This window comes from Passer domesticus, chromosome 8 (assembly GCF_036417665.1).
Source record: "Passer domesticus isolate bPasDom1 chromosome 8, bPasDom1.hap1, whole genome shotgun sequence".
NCBI lineage: Eukaryota > Metazoa > Chordata > Aves > Passeriformes > Passeridae > Passer > Passer domesticus.
In genome coordinates, this window is record NC_087481.1 from 27,238,002 (window position 1) to 27,260,931 (window position 22,930).

The 22,930-nt window shown below is 46.5% G+C and overlaps 1 long non-coding RNA gene across 1 annotated transcript; it reads right to left on the reverse strand.

The window, feature by feature from the left end:
* Positions 1-221: 221 nt before the first annotated feature.
* On the reverse strand, positions 222-21,541 carry LOC135305844 (uncharacterized). The gene is made up of 4 exons (XR_010366819.1): positions 21,371-21,541; positions 19,026-19,166; positions 710-842; positions 222-393 (listed from the first exon to the last, which is right to left on the reverse strand). It is a non-coding gene; the product is annotated as an uncharacterized LOC135305844 (long non-coding RNA).
* Between the last annotated feature and the right edge of the window lie 1,389 nt (positions 21,542-22,930).

Genomic DNA, 22,930 nt, shown 5'->3' on the forward strand with positions numbered 1-22,930 from the left:
TGAAGTTCCTTTCCAACCCAAGCCATTCCCTATCCTGTGATTCTACACCCAAGGAATTACTCAGATACTGTCAGAATTGGCACAATATAAAACCTCCTCAGAAAGGAGAAAAAGATTTTATGTGAAGCTGTTTGAAATAAAAATACCAATAACCTGTCTCCACCTCAAACAGGGTTTTTTTTTATAATTTATTTTTTTAAAATGTGATAAAAGCAGCCATTTTGTATCATTTCTGAGCAGAACAGCTCAACTTTCAGCTGGAAAAGGCGGTGCTCTACAAGGTATTTTTGGTTTGTATCCAGGAGGTCTCATCCAGAATGCAGGATCCTGTATTGCTCAACACATTTCCTGGAGATAAGAACCGCCTGGAGAGAGTCCAGACAGCTGCTCCACCTGGAATAACATTGCATCCATACCATGGATTCATCCATTCCTTGTTACTTGGAGAAGGGCTGGACAGAGGACACACATGATAACCACCCTCAAAGTAATAAAAACCACCAGGAACCCTCATTCACCCTAAAAACCACAGATTCCTCATTCTGCAGGAGGAGGATAAGGAGGAACAGGAAGTTTTTAATAGAGAGGTGAATACTGGGGGAGGTCCAGGAAAATCTCCAGCCCTCTGCAACTCAGACGTTGCAAGAATTTCCCCCACCTACGACTCAGAGAAGATTATTCTTCGATTCCCCAGCCCACCATGACTCACCTGTTTAACCTTCATTTACCTCTTCCTAATCTGAATTCCTGAATGTGGGACAGCCCACAAGGCACGGCTGCTTGCGAAGCAGGGCCATGGGAGCAGAGGATTCTGGTGAATCAGTTCTCCTTCAAGCACAGGCCTGTAAGGCAAGAGGGCAGGATGAACAGCTCAGCCTGCCCTGGCAGCAGCCAGCTCAGGGCTTCAACCACAAGCAGATCACAGAATTGTGGAATATCCCGAGCTGGAAGGGATCCATAAGGATTATTAGCTCTTGTCCCTGCCCAGACACCCCAACAACCCACCCTGGGTACCCCTGGAGTGTTGTCCAAACCCTCCTGGAGCTCTGGCAGCCTTGGGGCTGTGCCCATTCCCTGGGGAGCCTGGGCAGTGCCCTGCACCTCTGGGGGAAGAACCTTGCCCTGAAATCCAAAATAAACCTCCTCTGGCCCAGTTCTAGCCACTCCCTGGGTGCTGTCCCTGTCCCAGAGAGCAGAGATGGGAGCTGCAGCCCCAGGTGAGCTCTGCCCTCAGTCTCCTCCAGTGAACAATCCCAGTGCCCTTGATGCCTTGAGAAGCTGACCTAAAACAGAGGCCAGACAGAGCTAAAGAATAAAGTAGGGATTTATTAAAAGGAACTCCTCAATGGATCCACCTTGGGCAGCACAAGAGCCCAGCCAGGGCTGCACCCAGGATGAACCAAAATGGTCACAAAATGCACGACCAGTCACGGGGTCTCTCACTTTGATCAGTTCTGCTCCATTTGCATATTGGAGTTAATTGTCCAATTCCAGCTCCAGCCCATGCAGTCCCATCCTGCTTGTTTTTCTCTCTTCAGCCCACGTTGTTTGTGCTCTTGGGCCTGAGATCTGGATCATTTGTCCTTGGTCCCCAGCTAGAGAAGGAATTGTTTTGTCTCCCTGCTCTGTGCAGAGAGTTCACCATCCCTTAATGTCAAGCTCAGAGTTGCACACTAAAGTAGCACAGAATGTGAAAAATATAAAAGCTAAAACCTGAGGCATCACCCTCAGCCACTCCTTGTATGGCCCTTCCAGACCCTTCTCCATCCCTGTGTCCCTCCTTCAGACCCTCTCCAGTGGATTTGGATCCTTTTATAACCCTCTGTTCTCCTCCCCACCCTGCCTTGCTAAACCACCATCCCTAGGGACAATTTCCTCTGGCAAAGAACTCCAAAGGTTGTATCTGAGGGGCAGCAAAAGCCAGGTGTGCTGGGAAGAGGAGAAGCACAGGTGTAAAGAGGAGTGTAGAGGTGACATTCCCATGGGATTAACCATGACTTCATCCTTCCCAAGCAGCCTGCAGAGAACATGCAGCAAGGTGCCTGTGAGGGATGATTCCAAAGGCATTTTCCCAAGCTGCTCACGCCACACACATCCTTCCAATCACACAGCTCCAGCGAAGGCCTTGCTCTGAATCACCCACAGACTGAACATCTTACCACATCCCAATTGCAGGAAGAAATTCTGCTGGAATTTGACTGGGATTTACAGACTGATACCAGAATCAAGGTGCTGATAATTCCCAAATCTGTGGCCTTGGGGGAGACTCTGTCTTTTGTCAGTGTGATATGGAAAGCCAGAATTCAAAGTGGTGGGTTTAGAAATGCTGCCTCAGCCAGGAAAAATTCAGGGGAAGAAAACAAGCCTCAGAAAATAAAAAAATATGTAAGACAATAATTTTTGAGTATTTGCAAAGGGAGATAGTCCAAACTGTGCCCTTTTAAAAGAGTGGGAAAGTGCAGCTAAATCTTTCAGAATTCTGACAGCCCTTTTGCATTTCATCTGGCAGGTCTCAGGTGGGTTGCAGAGTAATTACCTCAAAATGCACCTGCTCACAGCTGGAGAGCAGCTGTGCAGCTCTGGAATACTCAGAGTTTAGGACACCTGATCTTTGAGGCATGCAAAACCATGTAGTCCACAGAAATTCTTGATAGAAAACAATCAATGAATTCTGGTGTTAAATGGAATGAAAAAGCCTCTTCCCGAATTGCAGCAAGGAGCTCATTGCCTTAAACCTACAGTGCCTTTCTTAATTTTGCAGTGCACAGCAGGAGCTGGATTTTGTAGCTTGAAACACCCTCCTCTTCCCTTTTTCTTTGTTTCCTACAGTACCTCCTTCTACCTCATGGATTATATTTAAGTGATCATCATACCCTGCCTCCAGGGTGAAAAAAGTTTGTGCTGTTTGGTTTTCCACTTAATCATGGAATTTCAGGTCCCTGAGGCTGGAAAATCCCTGCCAGCCCATGGAGTCCCAGCTGTGCCCAGTGCCCACCTTGTCCCCAGCCCAGAGCACTGAGTGCCACCTCCAGCCCTTCCTGGCACACCTGCAGGGATGGGCACTGCAAAGCTCCCTGGGCAGCCCCTGCCAAGGCCTGAGCACCCTTTCCATGCAGAAATTCCTGCTGCTGTCCAAGCTGAGCCTCCCCTGGCCCAGCCTGAGGCCCTTTCCCCTTCTCCTGTCCCTGTTCCCTGGCAGCACAGCCCGACCCCCCCTGGCTGTCCCCTCCTGGCAGGGAGTTGTGCAGAGCCACAAGGTCCCCCCTGAGCCTCCTTTGCTCCAGGCTGAGCCCCTTCCCAGCTCACTCAGCCCCTCCTGGGGCTCCAGCCCCTTCCCAGCTCCGTTCCCTGCCCTGGACACTCTCCAGCCCCTCCATGTCCTTCTAGTGGGGATCCCAAAATAGAGAGTGCAGAGGTGGCCTCCTGCCTGGCAGATGTGGCCACATCTGGGCTTCATCTGTGACCTCTGGATCAGACTGAGGGCTCTCACCTGTTGTGTGTCCTGACCTCCAGGCTTACAGTGTCCTCTCAAGGTTTGATGTTTATCTGATACCCATCCCAACCAGAGCAGTTTGGGAAAATCCCAGGGGATTGCAGAGCCACCCCACAGGCAAGGGGTAGGAGGTTGTGAATTCCCACAGATCTGGGAACCAGGATGGAGCTGCCATTACCTTCTGTCACAAGTGGTTGTGCCAAGACAGATTTTAGGCACCAACAGAAACAAATGCAGGGCAGAGCTGAAGACTGGGAAGATCAGGAGTGTGCAGGCTGCTGAATAAGTATGCAAATGCAGCCATGGGGATATTGGTCAGCAAGGTAAATTGCTTTTGGCAGCTGCCAACCAACTTGTTTTGCTGTTCCCATTTTACACCACCACTTAATCACAGAATCCCTGGATCACTGAGGCTGGAAAAGCTCTCCCAGCTCTCAGCCTTACACAAACACCTCAATTTTCTCTTCCTGGGCTTAATCTCTTTTCCCTGTCTCACACACTTTTCCCAAACAACAAGAATAAATTATTCCATGGGATCTTCAAACCCATCTTTAGACATGACAGCAACAAAGACACTTTCTCACAGTCTTAGTGATGCACACAGATAAACTTGAATTACTGCTGAACAAAAAGCACACACAGGGCTTATCTGGGGAGCTGCAGCACCTCTGGAAATCATGAACTGATCAGCAGCAGTGGTTCAAGTTCCTTGTTTTCCTGGGAGCATTAATATTTAGGTCTTCCTGCCTGAAACATTTGGAAACCCTCGTTAAAAATGTTGTTGGACAAGCCAGGCTCCGCAGTGTCTGTTTGGAAATCCAGCCCTTACAGCACAGGAAAAACCACACATGGGGCAGAAAGGATAAAATCGACTTCAAAAGGAGCAACTTAGGGTTTCAGCACCACCCCTGTCCCCAAGTGGATCAAGCAAACACAGGATGCACCATGATTGTGTTGGAAAAAAACAAGGAGCAAGGCATGGCACTGATTAACAGCTCTGAGGAGGCAGCACAGGGAATTTGTGCTAAGTTTGTGTAGCTTGAATTGAGGTGAGGGGTGGTTAGGGGATGTGTCAGATTTCAGGAGTTGGCAGGACACCCCAGGAGATCAGCCCACCTTCCTAATGACCCCCATGCAGAGCAGCAAGGCTTTTTTTTTGCCTCAAAAACCCATTGCAGAGGCTGATTTCTCACCATGACACATCACTGAGCATTAAAGGGGTGATTTGTACCTAACTGGATCAAGAAACCATGGAGATTTTGCCCTGGCAGCTGGGCAAAGTGAACACACACCTCTCAATCCTGTTGGAACCACAAACTGCAGTTGCTGTTGATAATCTACAGCTCTGCTGATGAGCAGGAAGGGGGAGTACCAAACTGGAGATTTATATATTCCAGAGGGTCATAAGAACATCAGAATGAGGAGTTTCCTTGTCAGGAAACCTGACAAGACCTGCAGCCTTTGGGGACTGCTTGTGCCACTCCCCAGGGGCAGGGACACCTCCCACTGTCCCAGGCTGCTCCAAGTCCCAGTGTCCAGCCTGGCCTTGGGCACTGCCAGGGATCCAGGGGCAGCCAGAGCTGCTCTGGGCACTCTGTGCCAGGGCCTGCCCACCCTCCCAGGGAACAATTCCTAATTCCCAATATCCCATCCATCCCTGCCCTCTGGCACTGGGAAACCATTCCCTGTGTCCTGTCCCTCCATCCTTTGTAAAAAGTCCTTCTCCATCTCTCTCCTCAGCTCCCTCAATGTCCTCACAAGGTCACAACACATTCACTGGACAAGAGGGCAGGATGAGCAGCTCAGCCTGCCCTGGGAGCAGCCAGCTCAGAACTTCAACCACAAGCAGATCACAGAATTGTGGAATATCATGAGCTGGGAGGGATCCATAAGGATCATCATCCCCTGTTCCTGCACAGACCTCCCAACAATCCCACCCTGGGCATCCCTGGAGTGCTGTCCAAGCTCTCCTGGAGCTCTGGCAGCCTTGGGGCTGTGCCCATTCCCTGGGGAGCCTGGGCAGTGCCCAGCACCTCTGGGGGAAGAACCTTGCCCTGAAATCCAACCTAAACCTGCCCTGGCACAGCTCCATGTCCTTTTGGTTTTGCTAAATTTCTTCACTAAGAAGATTTTAGATCACAGAACTGGCATATGAACCCCAGGTAATTCCTGAGTCCTGCTTTCATCCTCACAGACTCAGCTGTGTGAGCTGATTGCATTCACTGGTATTTCTCCATTTGAAACAAAGCTTGTTGGGCCTTTCTTTTTCCCCAAAAGAATTGGAAAGAGATGAAGGCAACCCTCTGGAGAGCCAGGGGGATTTGTGAGACCTGTGGGCAAAACTTGACTCCTATTTACCCTCCCTGCACAGGGCATCTCTGTCTTGGGAGACCACTGACCTGCATAATGCCTACAGAATTAGGAGGAAATGAGGAAAGAGAATTTAATTTTCAACAGATCCCATTTAAAAGTAATTCAATGGCAAATCCAGCCATGTAGGAAGACTGACTTTGCAAATAGGTGACAGTAATTAATTGTCAGACTTGATCATCTTAAGGACCTTTCCAACCTGAAAAATTCTATCATCCCTTCCTGGAAAAGTCTTGTTGTTAACAGCTCTTTGATGTTCTAAACACATCCTGATATTAAGATTTTACAAAGAAGAAGTAAAAGTAGGAGAGAAAATAAACTCTTGTTGGGAACAGGACCTAAACAAACCTTAGGAAAAATAGGAAGGTGCTAATGGTTGTATTTTATCAAATTAGACTGATAATTAAATTATTAACAGTAGCTTTTTTCATAATAAGTAGTATTGACTTCATAATAATATATTGTTAATAACATATTATAAAATTATAATAATATTATTAATATTTTTTCATAATAAGAAGTATTTACTTCAATGGCCTATAGTCACCTACATGTGTGTTTTGAGGCTGACCACTCATCTTCTGCTATAAATTTATTTTTAATGAGTTTATTAAAATGGATATTATTTTTCTTGCCAGCTACAGCAGTTGAAATTTACTGCTGGCTTGGATCAAGCTGCAGTTTTAACTTCTCATTTTATAAAAAACTGGACTGCAGCAGTCGGAACTTCTCACTGATTTCATTGCATGGCAGGGCAGCAAATTCCTTCATCCCAGAGCTGACTGTCAAGATCAAATTTAATCTCAGGAGAAGTAAAGGGCACAGCTCAAGTCAGGCAACAGAACAGACCTCTTCTTCCATATTTTCCTTTTTTCCCCCAAAATAATTGGAAAGAGCACTCCTTCAGCACTACAGTTTTCTGTAAGGACAGGAATTAATCTCAAAAAATATTGTATTCACTGTTAATCCTGTAAAAGGTTTCTTCAGCTGGTTTGCAGGCAGAACAATACAAATTTTTAAAATTAAGATATCCAACTATCACAATTCCAGCCTGTAAATAAGTCCTTTATAAGGTCTTTTTTAATTTTTTTTTAGGCTTGTTGTCAGGGCCTTCCTAAATTTGCCATTCTACCTGTGATTCCTGCATCAAAGACAAACATTTTATAGGAATATTCTGTAATTTATAAGCAAAGAATATGTGGCTAATTCACCCCTAAGGAGCAATCACCTGCATGTGGGGAAAGCACAGTTGGTGCCTTTAGGGTCCTGCATCCATGGAAGTGAGGGAAGCTTGAGCCATGTGGTGATCCTGCAGCCTTCTCCTGGGAATGATGTCCCAAAACCAGCCAGAAATAAATATATAATCCTGGAGTCCCCAGCAGGGGAAGGACATGGAGCTGTTGGGATGAGTCCAGGGGAGGCCATGGAGATGATGAGGAAAGGCTGGGAGAGCTGGGATTGTTCAGCCTGGAGAAGAAAAGCTCTGGAGTGACCTCATTGTGCTTTGCAGGACCTGAAGGGGCTCCAGGAAACAAGGGGAGGGATTTTGGACAAGGGATGGAGGGACAGGACACAGGGAACAGCTTCCCACTGCCAGAGGGCAGGGATGGATGGGATATTGGGAAGGAATTGTTCCGTGGCAGGGTGGGCAGGCCCTGGCACAGGTGCCCAGAGCAGCTGTGGCTGCCCCTGGATCCCTGGCAGTGTCCAAGGCCAGGCTGGACAGGGCTTGGAGCAGCCTGGGATGGTGGAAGGTGTCCCTGCCATGGCAGGGGTGGAACAGGATGGGCTTTAAGGTCCCTTCGTACCCAAACCATTCTGAAATTCTGTGATTCCAGAGCTATTTCTGCCACATCTCAGTTTCCACAGAATCATGGAATGCCCTGCCTTGGAAGGGACCCACAACAATTCCAGCTCCTGCCCCTGAACAGGACCACCCCAAACTTTTGTGCTGTTTAAGCTGGTGCTTTCCTAAACCCTTGCAGTCCTTCTCCAACCCTCCCAGCTGTGCAGCACCTGCTCCAAACCCTCTCTGCACACTCCTGCAGCATCCCACATTCCCAACTTTCCCAACCCCTGGCCTGTGCCCACAGCACTGGGATTGCTCCAAGACTGATGTGTTTTGAAATGCTCCTGGAATTTCCATCCTGCCATTCCACATGTTGGCTGCACTCCCAAACTGTGCCCAGCCCTCCTAAGAGCAGGTTTATGGCTGTCCACAGCTGTTGTTCCCAAATCCAGCTTGGAAACCTCTGTTCTGAGTCCCGCCATATTCAAGACACAGGATTTGGGGTGAGAAAGGGGGAATTTGTCACAGGTCAGAATGGGGATTGAGACCTCAGCATAAAACAGCTGCTTTGGGGACTTCTAGGCACACATGGGCTGCTGTTAACCTCAGTGGGACTTTTTGGAAGTGGAGGCTCATTAACATCAGGGCAGGCTGCAGCATCTGGCCACAAGAACATCAATTAGTTGCCTACCAAGTTATCCAGCAGCAAACAAAGGCAGACTTCCAGCACTCAAACCAAATGGGTTTGTAAAAGAAATAGGCTACAAGTTCAGGCAGTCGGTGCCAAGTCAACTCTGTGTTCACCAGGTTTGCTACAAGAAACAGAGGAAATGGAGGTTTGGCTTTCTAACAAAGGAACATCCTTTGGGACCTAAAGAAAGAAAAAAAAACCAAACATTTCCTGTCTGCCACTTCAACTCAGGATGCAGAGCTGGTGTGGAGAAATCTTTATTCCCCCGGAAAAAAATGACACTGCTGTACTTACCCTTCCTTGAATCATTGCATCTTTCTGCATCCAATTTCCATCGTCTCTGCCTGTGGACAGCTCTGTCGAAGCTGCTGTAATTGGAAATGATCCAAAAGGAAACACAGAGGAGTTCCGTGGAAGTGGGGCTGTCAGTCAAAAGCATTCCAGCAGCTGGGAGCACCTCGGAGATGTTCCCAAGCCTTGGGAGTTAGAGGCACCCAGAGGTGATTTTTAAAAATAGGATTCTGCAGCACATGAATGAGCTGCAGAATGGATGGATGGATGGATGGATGGATGGATGGATGGATGGATGGATGGATGGATGGATGGAAAAATGAATGAAGTTTTGCCCCTGCCTCTTCTTGCAGAACACAGGCTCCATTCCACTTAAAAGATGGTGGCATGAAGCCACAAAGACTTACACTTCCCCACCCACAAGTCCGATCTGCCAGCGCACGGAGAAGCAGGAGGAGCAGGCTATCACCCTGCCTGGCAGCCTGGGCCACGAGCTTCTGTTGGGATCTGAATAGCTGAACCTACTCCCAATGAATTCCAGGATTTGAGTTGTTCCTCTTCACTTTCAGCAGAATAATGGAAGCTCATCCCTGTAGGAACTGAAATCCACAGCCAAAGCCTTGACTGCAGACACGTTGCTGACACAGCTGCCAGGATTTAGGTGCTGAGCTCACCGCACTTCACCCTTGCCTGTTCTCCAGCTCCATTTGCTGGCAGTGGGATTTTTGGAGAAAAAGGTAGAAAAGGTATCCCAAAGGTAGAAAAGAAGTGGGATTTTTGGCACCGGCTTGAAGCAAAGATAGATCAGCACCAAAGTTTGCCATGCCGCAGAGCTGTAGCCACAGTTTAAAACCTCTTCATTCCTAAGCATCATCATCATCGTCATCATCATCGTCATCATCATCATCATCATCCAGATTCACTGGCACCCATCAGCTTTTCCACAGGATGCTGTGTCCATGCCAGGGTTCCATGGGACATGTGGATGACCAAGAGGATCACCTGTCCCTCTGCCCAGCTGTTCAACATCTGCTGCCCAGGTGCTGCAGGAACAGCAAACCCAGGGCCCTGGGGATGCAGAAGCTCGGGATGGCAGCTCTGGAATGCCCAGGTGGGCAGTGCCAGCTCTGGAATGCCCAGGTGGGCAGCAGCTCATCCCGGGGCAACCTGGAGCCAGCCCTGACCCTCACCTGCTCCACATGGAGTTTCTGCCCAGGGAATATTGGACAATCATTTCCAAATTCCTTATTTGATAAGATAAAAGAGCAGGAACTGCAGAGATTTGTGGAAAGAATAATGGAATGGTTTGGGCTGGAAGGGATCTTAAGGCTCATCTCATTCCCACCCTTGCCATGGAACACCTTCCATTGTCCCAGGTTTCTCCAAGCCCCATCCAACCTGGCCTGGAGCACTACAAACACCAATGCAGAACCAAACTTCTGCCTATCTTGTGGTTTTATTAATGACTGATGTCAATTAAACCAAAGGAATCAAATGAGGCTTTAAAATCAGGTTTAACCTGGTGAATACAGAGCAAATTTGGCATGAACCTGTTTCTTTTCCAAACCAATCTGGGTTTCTCTAAGGTCTCTCTGTGGGTTTCACATAGCAAATATCAGCAGAAAACCGTTTCTAAACACAATTCTGAAGTAAATTCAATGAAATTTTGCTTAATCACACATAAGCCTGAAGGGATGAAAGCAAACCAGCCCTGAGCTGGCTGGGCAGAAACAGGCCAAACACTGAGAAGGATCTCATTTAAGCAGGAGTTTATTTGGGATGGATTAAAAGCCACAGAGGCTGAAGGAAGAGAATTAGTAAAACCCAAAGAAAGCAGAAGGCAGTGGTCAGCAGCTGCCTGCCAAGGAGCAGACAGGCTCCCTGTGAGTGCACTGCCTGGAAAAGAAGCTCTGGAAGTTGGGAGCATGGAGACAAACTGTGGATTATCCCAGGGGATCCAGCAGCAGCAGCCCCAGTCTCCCAGGGATTGTGGACCCAAGGAAATGAGTGTAAGGTCTAAAATCAACATCAGTGAACTCACAGACACTGCTGTAACAGTCCTGTGATTAAATCAGAAGCACTCTGCAGCAATTCCAGCTTTTCCACCTTAAAACAACCCAGGCTTTGGCTGCTTGGTGGCAACCAGCAGTCTCACTGTGGGGTAGGTGGGAAGGAATTCCCAAAGGATGTGGGAAAAGAGGAGCAGTTTGTGACTGGGCTTTCACAGTCTTGCAAGAAACCCTCAAAGTTTAGGGATCTGTGGAAAGGATCCCAGGATGGTTTGGGGAAGGGATCTTAAAGCCCATCCAGTGCCACCCCTGCCATGTCAGGGTGCTCCAAGCCCTGTCCAGCCTGGCCTTGGGCACTGCCAGGGATCCAGGGGCAGCCACAGCTGCTCTGGGCACCCTGTGCCAGGGCCTGCCCACCCTGCCAGGGAACAATTCCTTCCCAACATCCCATCTATCCCTGCCCTCTGCCAGTGGGAAGCCATTCCCTGTGTCCTGGCATTCCTGGCCATTGGAAGGAACCCCTCTCCATGTTTTCTGTGGGGTCCTTCAGGCACAAAGCTCTCCCAGGATGAGATCCCAGCCTGAACCCACACTGATGCTGGTGGAACAGAATTCCATGAGACATCCATGAGAAGCCTGACTCCCCTTTGTCTCTGGGCTGCTCTGGAGAAGCACATCCTGAAGTGCAGCTTCCAGCTGATAAGGAATTTTGATTAATGTTAACTAAAGGCATTTACACTGTGGAGAACCTCGAACATTTGCTGTCTTTATAAAAAAAAAAAAAAAGGAAAGGAAAATTTGCATTCCAACATCTGATTATGGACCAGGTAGCTGGAATTTGACACACTGAAGTTTCTGTGCCTGATCCTTGCAGAGCTGTTGGATAAACAGAGGTGCTTTATTAACAACAACACAAGCAGCCCTTGGAAATCCTCTTGGAAAAGGAGCTGTCCAGACACACAGAGATTTTATTCCCACCCCTTGCATCCAGGGGACACATGCCAAGGGTTTAGGAGTGCATCAGCCAGCAAGGATGAGGGGGAGTTGGAGCCAGCTCCTGAGGGAATCTGATGATGCAAGAGATGCACCATTAATGAGCACTTAACTGGAAGCAGCTTGACATGAAAAGCTGATGTCAAGGACTGCAGGAAGCTTTTCCTGCTGATTCATATGGATCTGGACCTCTGCACCCAGAACCCCTCCTGCACCCTGCTCATTAATCCAGCTCCAGCTTGTCCAAGCACCCAGCTGCTTCCAGGAACCCAGAGTTTGGCAAGACTCAGGCTGATGCTTTGGCCTTCTTCATTTTTGTAGGAAGAAGAGGGGAGAGATTTTTTTCTTTCTCATTACAATTATGCAGTTCAACTCCTTTTGTTTCTCTCTCCCCATAAATCAGAGTGATTTGGGGTAAGAATGACTTTTCATTTAGAAATTGAGGCCTTTATTTAAGGAAGATGCTTAAATTGGTGATATTTATTGCTCAACTAAGCTGGAGTTGTTTTAGCCCACATAATCCACTTACTGTAGGACAGGCATTTTCTGTATCACCTCCAGATGCTGCCAGAACCTAAACCAGTGCACTCCAAAGCTTAATTTTGCTGTGGTTATAAAAATCTTGGCTGGCCAGTTGGATTTCTTTCAGAGGTGATGAGGTGGATGCACTTCAGAGCAGAGTTCTGTACTTACCAGGAGGAAAATGAGAAAAAAGGGACCATCCAGTGCCACCCCTGCCATGGGCAGGGACACCTTCCACTGTCCCAGGCTGCTCCAAGCCCCTGGAAAGGCCTTGGGCACTGCCAGGGATCCAGGGGCAGCCACAGCTGCTCTGGGCACCCTGTGCCAGGGCCTGCCCACCCTGCCAGGGAACAATTCTTTCCCAATATTACATTACCTATGTAATCCTTCTCTCTTTGGTTTTAACTCATTCCCCCTTGTCCTGTCACTAAAACACTTTTGCCTTTCATATTCAAAAACAGCACAGAATATTTTTGACTTTACTTCTTGCCTCCCTGTTCCCCAAAACAAGAGATTTTGTATCTCCCCGTGCTTGGCCCAGAAGACAAAAGTGATAAAACAACAGAGTTTGGGTTGAATCCTTTTTTCCAACAGTAAGGGACTGAAAAATTGCACTTTATTAAAAAATAAATGAATAAAAATAAGAGAGAGAGGGAAGGTTTTGATAGCTTCTGTTCTACCCTGATTGATAATTAAGACCTCAGAGGTCTGAAGGACTTGAAGTTTGCTACAATTTAGGATCACACATCAGATTTGGCAGCCCTGTCCTAGACCTGAATTTGCTGAGGCAGCTCCTGGAGGATTTTTGCTGCCTGTAAAACACCTCCTCCTCTCCCAGCTACTTCCCTCTCCAGCCCCACAAGATCAAAGTATAAGGAACAAATGGAACTACTTCTTTACAACTTCAAGGTAAACCTAATTTGCTGTAAAGCTGCAAAAAAAAAAAAGCAGCGAGGAGCTGCTCTTCCCTTGGTTTCTGCACCAGCAGCTGGAGGGATGAAGGAAGTGCATCCACACAGGGCAGCAGGAGCTGTGAGGTGGCAAAATTCAGGTCAAATTTCAGGGAATAAAGTAGACTTGGAAGTGTGGGCGTTTTCCCTTCGGGATTTCTCATCTCCAGCCAGGATGCAATGAAGATCAAAAGATCCCTAATCCCAGTTTTTGGCTCAGGGTCATCCCTGGGAGCAGACAGGTCTGAAATCAGCCTGAATAAAATGGTTCCTGAAGTCAATTCCTGCTCTGGCAGGTTAAGGAAAGGTGGGAGGAGATGGATCACATCTTTGGCATCTGCTGTCCCAAAAAGAAAGCAATTACTGGTGAGGCTGTGGCTAGAGGATGCTGGACATGCAGGACCTGGACTGGCAAAAAACTGGATAAAATGGAAAAAAAAAATGGGAAAAACCTCCAATGTGCTGACAAAAAGCATGAACTGTGAGAGGCAGAGAGCAGGACAGGTGCTGAAAGTTGCTTTTCTTGGCAGCATCTGCTCCTGCCTCACCTCAGCTGCTCTGGTTGCATCCTTCTACCAGGAACACACAAAGCCCAACCCCAGATCAGTGCCAGTCACAGCCAATATTCCCAGGAAATTAAAGAAACAGGAAGAGAACACCCATCAATAAGTCCAAAAGCAGAAAATCCCTGATGTTGCTCAGGCTCATACAAGGACTGCCTGATATAATGCAGTTTTTGGTTAGGATTGAGCCCTTCTCACTTATTCTGCAATAAGAAGTCCTCTTATTCCAGCCCAAACTTGCTGTCAAGGACTTGGGAATACCATTTATATTTTACAGCATTTGGGTTGTGAAGAAACAAAAGGGAGGATCTTTAACCTGACATGTTTCCAACACAGTATTGTATGTGTTGGTATATGTATTCAGGATGGGTTATCAGGCTTCTTTTGCGGTTTGATACATTTCCATGATCCCCAGGGAATATTTCTCTGCACCAGACACACTTACACAAAATAGGCTGGCATGTGTTTGTTTTTACATGGAAAAAATTAAAAATCCCCTTGTTTGGCCATTTCCTGGGAGGGCTTTGCTTTCAGGTATTACCCAAGCACCATTAACAAGCAACATTTGCCAGCCCACTTTCCAACATTCCAGCTCTGGAAAGGTCCACTGTCCTTCCCCAGCTTCACAGGGGATTTTTCAGCACCTTGTACTTGTGGTTTCCTCCAGGACATGAGGCCAAAATCCAGATGGATTCAATTACCTGGAAACAACCCCGGTACGCTCCGATTCCTCTGGTTGTTGTGCCGTTGTTTTATGGGAGGGAAATGTGGAATTAACACACCCCACACCACTTCCACTCCTGGAATATCAACCACGGGTCAATAGGATGGCCCTGACAGCAAATCCAAGGTCATTCCCATGCACAGGGAAGTCACAGCAGGAGCTGGAGCGGCAAATCCAGAGAGAAAAGCCTTAAAAAGAGCCTTGCTCAGCTTTGGTTAAAGCCCAGCAAACACTGAGGAGCAGTTAAACACATATTTAATGCCTGTTGTGTTGTGTCCTGCTGTTTCAGTACTGTTGGAGTCAACAGGATATACTCCTGCCACTTAAAACCCTGGGGTATTTTAGTATATAAAATATACTGGCACACCAGGCACTGGTGGGGTTTAGGAGCATCTTTTTCAGTGCCTTAACACGCAGGTGGGAAAGAACAAAATGCTGCCACACCTGTAAGAGTTAGAACTGTGGGGGTTTTCCTGGTCCTGATGTTCAGCACAATTTTTCTTATCAACAGCAAACATTAATAAAAAAAAAAGGCGAAACAGCCTCAAAATATACTAAAATATATTAATCTAAGGTTTAATTAAATAAGAAGTAACTTCTGAGTCAAATAAATTGCCTCTGTGGGGGGTTTATGGTGCATCATGGCCATAGAACTGCAGAGTATGGAATGATTTGGGTGGGAGGGGATTTAAAACCCATCCAGTGCCACCCCTGCCATGGGCAGGGACACCTTCCACCATCCCACCTTGCTCCAAGCCCTGTCCAGCCTGGCCTTGGGCACTGCCAGGGATCCAGGGGCAGCCACAGCTGCTCTGGGCACCCTGTGCCAGGGCCTGCCTACCCTGCCAGGAAACAATTCCTTCCCAACATCCCATCTAAATCTCTTTTTGTAGCCTAAAATAGTTTCCCCTTCTCCTACCTGGGTTATTTTGCCCATCTGCCTCTTGCTCATTGTTGGTTCCCTCTTCCCACTCTTTCTACATTCCTGTCACATTTAAGGACAGCTCATTATAGTGAGAAATCCAATATTTGATCCCATCTCTCTATAGAGAGATGCCGACACAATTTGGGATTATTTGACAAAGGAATGACATTTTTGCCATAGTTAAAACAGGAAAAGTTACTCCTAAAAACCTTGGGAAAAGCTCGTTCTGGTGAATCTGGGGCCACAGTGAAGAAACTGAGGTTACCCCATGCTCCACATATCTATACATTAAACCCAAATATCCATACATTAAACCCAAACCCACACAAAACACAAAGTTCACTTCCCCGAGGCTTTTTCACTTGGCATCCTCTCAAAATTATCCTCAGCTTCCAATCTACAGCGGTGGAAAAAGAGTTCCAGCACCCTCCTCCTCCACAGCCAGCAGCAGAACACCGAGGAAATTCGGTATTTTAACACAGAACAATGTTTGCACATTTCATGATCCCCCTCTAGTGATGCTTTTTGGGAATTTCACTATGGATAAAACTCAGGACACACAATCAGACCTTAGCAATTCCCTCCTCTTTTAAACGATTAGAGTGTACAAAACCCAAGGATGTTTTTCAAAGGAAATTAAAATTATTTTCAATAGAGAACGATTCACCTAATGGAAAGTTCATTCTTCCCAGTTAAGAGTAGCTAATCCCAAGTGTTCCCCATCAGCAGTTTGGTTCTGAATTCCTGCTCCTTTTCCCCTTGAACACATATTCCCTTGGCCTTGGCAGTCACCTTCTGGGGTTACATAACTCAGTGACACGCTTCCCCTGCCCTGATTTCACAGGTCACCTTCCAACTGTTTTTCCTGAGGGAAGGAGGACCTTGTTCTGAGCAGGAGAATAAGGTGTGAAACTTCCAGCTCTGGATTTCCTCAGGACAGAAAACTTGACCCAGGAAAATTCATAAATACAATATCTTTATGTCCAGACTCCAGAAATAATCTTGGCATGGATGAATTTGGATATAACCCCCCCAAAACCCAAATCAGAGTTAATATCACACTGCTTTGGAGAATTTTATTCTAATCATTAAACTTAATTTTTATTTTTTAATTTTTTTTACCAGGGTTTAAATTCACCAAGTGGCTTTAGGTCCACTGATCTCAGTTTTATTCAGATGACAAAAATCCTCACAGTGGAAATGGAGCATAGGGCAAGAAAAATTCCTATGGAATAATATTTCCACAAGGAGAAACCACTTAGAAACATCTAGGAATGCATCATTCTTCACATTAAAGTATTCCTAAGTGCATTTTTGAGAGGTGACACCTGAGACCGGGAACCTGCACAGGATATTCCCATCTCCACAGTGAAGGAATGAACTGTTGGGTTCAAATCTCCATCAATCCAATGGCATTGCAGAATTTAATTCTTTTTAAAGTCTCAGATACTGCTTGGGTTATCCTGGTAGCCAGATCTGACTGGAAAATGCCCTGAAATTCCCAAATCCCAGTGTGCAATTTCTCTGGAATGCAGAAGCTGTTGCTTGCTATGATCTTTGGGATGTTAAGGATTAAGTGACTTTTCCAAGGAACATTCTCAGGGAGCACAGCCTTTTCTGACCTTCCCAACTCCAGCTTAAATTCTTGGGATCAGCTGGGGCATTTCAGGGCTGCTGTACTGGAATCCTGGCCCCAGAGCAAAGGTCTTGACCCGCCCAATGCCTGGGCTGCAAGAAAGAAACCTCAGAGCTCACATGGAGCATCTGATGTCACCAGGGGAGACCATGAGAACTCCAAGACTCCAATATCCAGAAATGGTTTGGGTTGGAAGGACCTCAAAGGCCGTCCATGGGCAGGGACATCTTCCAACTATCCCAGAATGTTCCAAGCCCCATCCAGCCTGGTCTGGAGCTGATTTGGTTCATCTCAGGTGCCAGAACAGCTAAAAGGTGATTGCACAGAGAGGTGCAGCCTGGGGAGTATCTTTCAGGTCCATCCCATCCCATCCCATCCCATCCCATCCCATCCCATCCCATCCCATCCCATCCCATCCCATCCCATCCCAGACTCTCTAAATCTCTGCACAGAAGCCTCTGGTCATTTTCCCAGATATTTTCCTACCACCTCCATTCCCCCTGGTCTGGTTTTATCCCATACAAATTGTTCCTCTCTGTTTTTTGCTCCTGCTGATGTTTTAAGTGACAGAACTGCTCCAGTTTTCCCCCATTTCACTCTGCCTGTGTTGTGGATTAATTCCAGTTCCCTGACACAGGACAGAGAAGCAAATTATCCTTCACTCCAGCATTTGGGGCACTCAGTTCTAGGCTATCCTGCACAATCTTAATTAGACCTGGTTTCACTGGCACAAAATCCCCTTTTTGACTGAGCTAAATTTATTCCATAGCATTCCTCAATCTATTTAGCTCTTGCTAAACCATTTCATCCCTTGTCCCTGCAATCACTGGACTTTGTAAATGATCAATTCCATCTCAGAGAAGGAAAATTTACCTTGTTTCTAACTCCAGTAATTTCACAGAAGAACTGATGGAATGATTCTCTTTTGGGAGGAAAAAGCAATTCTGCCTTGATTGTGTTAGTTCCTTCCAAATGCATTTTCAATTCTAATTTACTGCCTCCTTTGTGTCTTTCATACCTGCTGTTCCATTTTTAAAATGGTGCAAATTATAACAGAATCTGTCAATTTATTTTGGGATGAGCTGTGATTCCAAAATAACAAATAATTCATTATAAAGTTTAACACCAAACTTGAGAAGAGCCAGAAGAAATAACTGTGAAATACAGTTAGGACATGGAATATCTGGGATGATTTCCAGTCAGATGATTATAGGGAATTCTGCCACATCCACTCCTGGCAAAGGTGCTGCAAACAGGGTCACAGAATCCCAAATTGATTTGAGTTGGAAGGGGCCTTACAGCTCATGTCATTCCACTGAAGACACTTTCCACTATCTCAAGGTTGCTTCAAACCCCATCCAGGTGATGAAATCCAGGGAGAATTATCCTAAAAACCAGTTAGGAATGAGGTTCCAACCCCATTTTGCAGCAGATACTGAAGAACAGGATGAATAAAGTGAATCCCTTGGTTCAATGCCACAACAGAAAGGGAGAACACCTTTATTGTCTTCCTTATCCTGAAGATCTGGAGTGATTTCCAAAGCATTCCATCACTTTCTTGGAGTGCCTTTTGGAATTAACTCTTTTAAACGACTTGGGCCCACACCTTTGTGATCAAGGGTTTGTAATTGCCAGGTAAAAAGGTAATTGCTGGATCATGAAACTGAGTATTTAATTCCCAGTGCAGGAGTGGGAAAGTGCCTCTCTGGGAAGGTAGAACCACCCTCCAGAGGCTTCAGCCATCCCACTGATCAAGGGCTGATCACACCCACACCCCTGATAAGGAGCTGCCCTTATCAGGGAGCAGTTGCCACCTTTTCCCTGAGATCAAGGGAGATTCTCTCTTTCATGGAGGAGCTGTGAAAATGAGGTAGGGGGCTCAGCCCCACAGGATTTCCTCAGCAGGAAAACCAGTGGCTGTAGTGGCAGGAGAACCACGCAGGTGGAGGTTGGACCTTTCACACCCTCACAGCCTGGCCGTGTCTCTGACCCTCTAAGCAAATCCTGGTGTTTGTTCCCAATGAAATCTGTCCTGTGGGATAGCATGACACCAAAAAACATCTCCTTACCTGCCCTGAGCATCTGGATGGTTTCTCCTTCCCTCCTCCCCCACAGTGAAGCTACAACAGGAGAGATTTCCCCTTTGCACATCACTTAGTTAGGATCCTCTGCTTGCTCTCCAATCCTGGATTTTCCATCTAGATGCTGTCCTGAAAACAGCACCAAACAATTTAGGGTGGGTGTTTTATAATGTAGATTTTCTGTGTGCTTTTTTACCAAAACACACATTATACAATTATACACATTCATCAGTGTAATCCCAGTGCAGTGCAATTATGCTGATTATTGTGTGCACTGAGGTAAAAATCATGGAATTCCTGAATGGTTTGGGTTTGAAGGGGCCTTTAAGATGATCTCATTCCACCCCTGCCATGGGCAGGGACACCTTCCACTGTCCCAGGCTGCTCCAAGCCCCATCCAGCCTGGCCTTGAACACTTCCAGGGATGCAGGGGCAGCCACAGCTCCTCTGGACACCCTGTGCCAGGGCCTGCCCACCCTGCCAGGGAACAATTCCTAATTCCCAATATCCCATCTAAATTTCCCCTGTATCAGTCTGAACTCATTCCCTGTGTCCTGTCCCTCCAGTTCCTGCTCCAGGGTCCCTCTCCAGCTGCCCTGTGTCCCTTCAGGCCCTGGAAGGAGCTGTGAGGTCTCCAAACACCCTTCCCTTCTCCAGGCTGAGCATTCCCAGCTCTCCCTGCCAGCATCCCAGCTGGGATCAGGTGGGTGCCATCGTGCCCACGGAAGGAGCTGCAATGAGATGATCTTTAAGGTCCCTGCCAATCCAAACTATTCTGGCTCTGGTTCCATGATCCACCTTGGGGAATGCTTTTATTTATCTGTGTCTCCATCGCTGTTTCGAGGAGCTTTGGATAAACTCACCCCAGCTCCTGTCTGAGAGCTGAAGGGCAGAACCCAGTGTGGAGATCTTCACTCCCCAAATCAGAACTGCCTTCTCTTTGAACTCTTTTTTTTTTCTTTTGCTCCCCTGAGTGCTCTACTCTGCATTTAGCACCCCATGAAATTCCCTTTCCCCTGCCCTTAATTAAGTGCAGCGAATAATTTCACAGCCCAACTCCTAAAAGTTGATTGTCTTGACTAAACTCCTGACCCTGTCAGGACAAATTTGATATTTGCTTTGCAGGAATTATTTCTCACTAGATGCCTTTGATTGCTGTTAATTATGTTGTCTTCAATCTGTCACTGATTGCATCTGCCCAGATCCTTCCAATCTCAAGCCCGGAGCAGCCTGTTCAGTTTTTAAATTTTCATTTATTCCTCCAAAACTGCTTCAGTGGGGTAAAATTTAACAGAAGTCACTCTGAGTGAGCTGTGCCAGGGGAATATAAAGGAAAATCTCTTCATTGGAAGGGTTTTCCAGCCCTGGAAAAAGGCTGCTAAAGGAATTAGAGTCCCTATCCCTGGAGATGTTCAAGAATGTGTAGATGTGGCCTTTGGGGACATGGTTTAGTGGTGGCCCTGGCAGTGCTGGCTGATCTTGGAGATTTTCCTCAACCTTAACAATTCTATGATTTAATATTCCTTTAAATTTGCAGCAATTGTAAAACCAAAGGAGATACAGCCTAAACCTGTTGCTCCTTTACAGTATTTTCTCTAACAATACAAAAACTATCCTGCCAAAAATCTATTATTGATAAAACATTCCATCTGAAAAAAGGAATGGGTAAGTTTAAGGTGTATGAAGATGCTCTGAAAACAGGAAATACTAAAAATACCCAGCCAGAGCACAGCCAAGAGGCAATAATAGGTCAGTGGTAATAATTTGCATTTTTGTAAATATAATTCTGTTTTTATAGCTCCCAGCTCTCTATGTAACCCTTAATCCCTTCAGAAAGTGTAAGTAATGCCCCATAAGTAAGAAAATGCAACAGAATTTAGTAGCAGCAGAGCCAAGATAGGAAGATTTGGGGCTGGGCTGTAATTTCTTAAAGTCAGGAGCAAAACTTCCATGGAATAAACATTCAAATATTGTCAATATCTTGATAAAATAGCAGGATTTAGGGACAAAGCCTTCTCATCTTTTTTTCCTTTTTTTTGAGACCCTTTTCTTTTAAAAAATGAGAAATATTTCTAATTTCAAATGAACTTTAAAAATGAAATATTTAGCACCATCCAAAATCTTTCTACTCCTGTCAAATAAGAGATAGAATTCCTTGGGAAATACTGCAGACACTGGGATTTTCTACAGGAAAAAGAGGGCAAAACTGCTCTCTTTTATATTTTTTATTTCTTTTCTCTCTGCACTTTTTTATATTCCTTGTGGAGTATAAAAACCCCTGTGGAGAGATGGAAACTGGAGACTCAGGAGTTAAGGAAGAGCAGCCGAAATACCTCAGAACATCCAGCTGCAGATCCCATAAAGCTTCTGTGGAGGCCAGTGCTATTCCCAAGTGGATTCCTCTGACACACCATGGATACACTCCTTTGCAGCTTTTTTTTTTCTGACTTTGCAAAAGAAAAAGTCACTTTGTTTATTTGTTCAGCACTGTAGCGTTGTAAGAAAATGACCTTTTTAAGCTTTGTGGTAAAAAAAAAAAAAAAAAAAAAAAAAAAAAAAAAAAAAGAGAAACTCCTTAAAGTTCTGGTGCTTCAGAGGAAATGAAAGGAACAGGAAAGGCAAAGACCAGAGCAGGACGCTGCTTGTTTTTAATGAACCCACTCATTTGACCATCTGACCACTCCTTTTATGGAGAAATCTAAGGTTTTTCCCATGGCTGCTTTTGGGACTGTTCAAAAATAGGCTTCACTTTTGCCTTGCAAGTCAATTATAAATATCTGTGGCAGAATGCACAGCTTTACCAAAAAAACCTCCTCAGAAAAACATGAATATTGCAACTCCCACCACATTTGGGCTTTTTTCTTACCATAATCGTGTTAATGTTCGTTTAACTATTAAAAAAAAATAATGCAACAGTTTTCTAAATATAAATCCCCAGGATGGCCGGCAGAGTTGTTTAAGAGGATTTAAGGCTCTTTCCTGCTTTTTTCCAGTCCTCTGCTGACATCTGCTGGGTCTAGCTCAGACTGCACAAACCCCTCCCGGTGACACTGGGGTGGGGACCGCCTCCTAAAACTCTAGATGGTGCAGGATGTCTCCCAGACCCAACCTGCCACCACCTGCAATTTGAGGTGTCCTGGCAGTGCCAAACATCTCCTGCAAACCGACATCAGAAAGCGGGGAGGGTGTGTAGGCACAGAGTGTGTGGTGATTGGGAGTGGGGCTGGGGCTGAGCCTCATCCCCAGTGGGCTGCAGCTGTGCAGGACAGGTGACTGATATTGCCATTAATGAGCCGTGGGGTGCCCAGGGCACTGACCAATCACACAGAGCAGAGGGCACACAGGTGCGCTGCATCAGCGTGAGGGGATAAAAGGCTGGGCTGAAGAACAGTCTTGTGTTGATGCTTGAGGCCTTTGTCAGTGTAAGTTGCATTTTTGCTGTCAGGGGTAAGTTTTGTTTCCCATGGAAAAGGGCCAGCGTTTACGTCCAGGGCTCTGTGGCCTCACTGGGATGCTGTATCCTAAAATTCCAAACAGTGTAGGATGTCTGCTAGACTCAACCTGCCACCTCCGGCTGCCCTGGCAGTGCCAAGTGCCTCCTGCAAACTGGCATAAGGAAACTCGGGTGCTGAGTTTGGTTTCCCATGGAAAAGGGCTGGCATTTGTGTCCAGGGGCTTGTGCCTCACCCAGGGACCTGTGGCCCCACATGGGCTGTTGCCTCCCAAAGTTCTGGATGGTGCAGGTTTTCTCCCAGACCCAACCTGCCACCACCTATAACTCGGGCTGTCCTGGATAAGATGCTTCTGGCTCTGCACAACTCCCTGACAGAAGGGGACAGCTGGGCTGGGTCAGACTCTGCTCCCAGAGAACAGGGACAGGACAAGAGGAAATA